At 28.9% G+C, this 3,689-nt stretch overlaps 1 long non-coding RNA gene across 1 annotated transcript; it reads left to right on the top strand.

Annotated features, from left to right (window-relative positions):
* Nucleotides 1-1,020: 1,020 nt before the first annotated feature.
* On the top strand, nucleotides 1,021-2,704 carry LOC121122961 (uncharacterized). The gene is made up of 2 exons (XR_011781342.1): nucleotides 1,021-1,393; nucleotides 1,461-2,704. It is a non-coding gene; the product is annotated as an uncharacterized lncRNA (long non-coding RNA).
* Nucleotides 2,705-3,689: the final 985 nt, after the last annotated feature.

The following is a 3,689-nucleotide window of genomic DNA, read 5'->3' as shown; positions in this document are numbered from 1 at the left end:
GACTAATGTAATATTCATCTCGTTCCTAATTCCTATACTTATCTTGTATAATTAATGGTGTTAAGAAATCTATAAATTAATATCTAATTCAAATCGAAATATAAACATGTATTTATATTTGTTACAGACCATTGGTAGTACCAATTGCACGGAGTTGTTAGGCATAGACGAACATACACACTTTGCTTTAATAAAGTAGAAGATCCCACTCCCAGAAATCCCTTCATTTCATTCACTTTTTTTAATGACTATTTCACGACAAATATCAATATTTTTTTTTACTAAAGAAAATATGTTTTACTCAATTCAGTCAAATTGCATCAACTCACTGATAACTCAAATTGTATCTTGTCTTTATATAACCAAATGCCCTAATTTTCTCATTGGAACATCTTTTTTAGATTGAAGAAAGCAAGGGTTTATGTTATGTTATAAATACCCAGGGTTGCAACCTCTTTTTTTTTAATATTAGAAATGACATTCAATTTAACGTCATAGGTTATATTATAAAATCAGAAAACAAATAGCTCATATTAAAAATAAGAATGAATCTTTTTTTTTTTGCACATTGTTTACTTTTGGGAAAAACTTTGTTTGTTGAAATTGAACCACCGGTTCAGAAAACATGAGTACTCAAAATTTGATGCACAACACATTTTTTTTTCTAAAATTGTAAAAAAAAAGGTTTAATATTTCTGGGAAAAATAATAAACTGAGAATTTACAAGGATAAAAACACATATATTTATTAAAATATTAAATGGTTGGTGAAAAATTGCCCTTTTTGGTAGATTTGGTATGCAATTACACATATTTATTATCGATATACAAATGATAATAATATTATTACGAACACATACCTTTGTCCAAAATAATTATAATTTCACACAATAATTAACCTTGTACTTAAACATAAAAACGATGTTCTTACGTAATATTGCGTAAGAATATCCGATTATTAAGAGCTTCTTTATTTCATAAAATATAAATAAAAAAAACACAACCTATATTATTTGAGGCAGGAACAAGTTGAAAACAAGAAAATGAACCTATCCTCTTTTTTAATTTGTTTTTGACAAAATGTTAACAGAAGAATAAAAAAACTACGTCTAACTTTCTCAATGCCCTCTTCCCCCAAGCATTCCCTCATCCTATAAATATAATTCAGTGTTATGCACAGGTATAAGTCTCATTGTTTGAAGAGCCTACAAAGGGGTAATATGCTTACACAGTTGTTTATTCTTTTTGCAAATCTATTTGCCATTGTTTTGGGACAATGTTCTCCAAACCAAATCCAAAACTGCTTAATGGCTGCTAATTACAAACTAGGAAAATCCGTTCCCGGACTTCCCGGTCCCATAAGTGATGCAATTTGTGTCAACATACAAGAACAAGTAAGTCATTTTATTGCTACCTACCATTTCAAATATATGTTCTCAACAACAATACTTTCATTACAAGGTTAATTGTATCCAAAATTCAAACGTTGATTGTGCCATACCCAATAAGAAAGTCGCTCAATACTTTAATGATATTAAGGAAAAGTTAGAGACTCAAAAAGATAACACTACGTATAAGTCCTGTAAGAATGAAAAAAACTTTCCTGAAAAGTTTATGTTGGGAATGACTGGATCAAACAAATGTAACTTCCTGGATTATCACATTCGATTTTTTCCGCAACAGCATGATTGCATTACAACACATATATCCAGCTGGAAAAATAAAATTAAGAGCATCAAAAATTCAAAGTTATCAAACCACTTTTTGACGAAATTAGCTTGCGATGGACACAATAGTATCCTTCGTACTTGCCGTGATGGATTAGTGAAAAAATGTTTTTCATTCAAAAAAGGAGAGGAGCTCAAAAAGAACGAGGACAAAATATTTTATGGAATTTATGAGTCCATTATCAGACAAGAACTAAAGCCAAATTTCAAATTGGAGAGACAATGTGTTTAGCTTGCATCTAAAGAAAAGTTATTACCTATGAATCCAACGATTTTAAGATACGAATTGATTTTTCCAATGAAAAAAGTTTCCATCAAATACTATACAATAAAATCACAATAAATTTATTTTATTTTTCCTTCAAAAAAGACAAATTGGACAATATAAAAAATTCCTATAACGCTTTTATTCTTTCAGAAGCTATTGCTATTCTAAGCTACTCAATGCATAATGCTTTATCAAGAGTGGAATTTAAATGTTAAATTTTAAAAAGATATGGAAAGGGTCATTATTCTATATTGAAAGCACAATAATTGTTTTTTGGAGCTCCAAGAGACTCGATCGGGAGTTAAATTAACAATGAAACAGTAACTGGCGTCTTAAAAACCGATATACGTATAAATAAGTTTTCTAATTTTTTTTTTTAAATCAAAAGAGTTATGGGGGAAAAAAAGAAATCAGTAAAAATTGCATTTTTGTAGAAAAACTAAAGGTTGTATAAATCTGTCTATAAATTCGTTTAAAAATAATTTTAAAACATACAAAATTGTTGTTTAACTCGCATATCTGTTATTTTCTGTATAAATATATATTTTCTTTTTTTCATCAATTACCAACTTTCAATTTTTAAGAAGAAATGCCATGTAAACAATGCATTTTAAACTTATTTTAATGGACCTTATTATAGGTATTTTCAATTTCCAGAACATTCTATTCCATAATTTTTGCAACATTTTCAAAAATAAACCAGTTATCGAAGGTTCTTTTGTCGGCCACATTATTCTCCATCAATTATTTATTTTTGCATGTACAATAAACCCCTATATTATAATTGTTTGTAAGAGTTCGAGAATAGAGTGGGAGCAAGACATATGGTAGACATGAATTAGGACCCTTGCTAGCATCAGCTGCTTGTTATATAATTTTTGAAGGTGAAAATGAATTACTGCTATAATGAGGAACCCTTCTACATTAACAATATAATTATTGTAGGGAAAATATTGTAGGCCGTAGGTATCAATTTTATTATGCATTTTTAAATCAATTTACAGGAAAAATAGACGAGTTTCTTTCCAAGAAGATGTAGCACATAATGACTGATTAAATAAGTAACAAAAGAGCATACACTCAACTGTATTACTTTTAAAATCGCTAAACTTAGTTCTTTTCTTTTGAGACATCTCTTCTATAATTATAATGCTCCCTCATATCGAAGTGGTCTTAATTTCAATAGAAAATTACATTGACTAATTCAAATGTGATTTCCTGCTCCATCCTTGGGATGAATAATCCCGGATAACCCATAGCTAGCTTATTTATACATTCAATTTTGATTCCATCCCAAAAAAAAAAAAGAAAAACATTAAAGGATATTTACTTAATTTGTCACTGGTTACTCCGGACAATAAGTACTAGAAAAAATTTCGTAATTAAACAATTATTTCCATTGAGTAGACAAAATACATCGTAAGTATACGTGAAAATTACTAAAATCGAGATCAGCGTGGTTTTTTCACAAAATGTATACGAGAGCTATTATAAAAACTATGAATAGAATTAGCAAATCATATAATTGCATTTATGATTGGATATCCTATTGTTTTAGTCGTTACTCCCCCCACCACTTCTTAATGTTTGAAAAACTTTTACTGTTATTGGTGCTCAGTTCTCAATGCAGTGGACTCCGAAACAATATCCATTATTATATATTAAATATTCCTTCCTACCATCCTAAAAAATCCT

Source organism: Lepeophtheirus salmonis, chromosome 8 (genome assembly GCF_016086655.4).
Source record: "Lepeophtheirus salmonis chromosome 8, UVic_Lsal_1.4, whole genome shotgun sequence".
In the NCBI taxonomy this organism is placed as follows: Eukaryota; Metazoa; Arthropoda; class Copepoda; order Siphonostomatoida; family Caligidae; genus Lepeophtheirus; species Lepeophtheirus salmonis.
The sequence above is the reverse complement of the archived record's forward strand: the minus strand, read 5'-3'. Positions and strand labels throughout refer to the sequence as shown.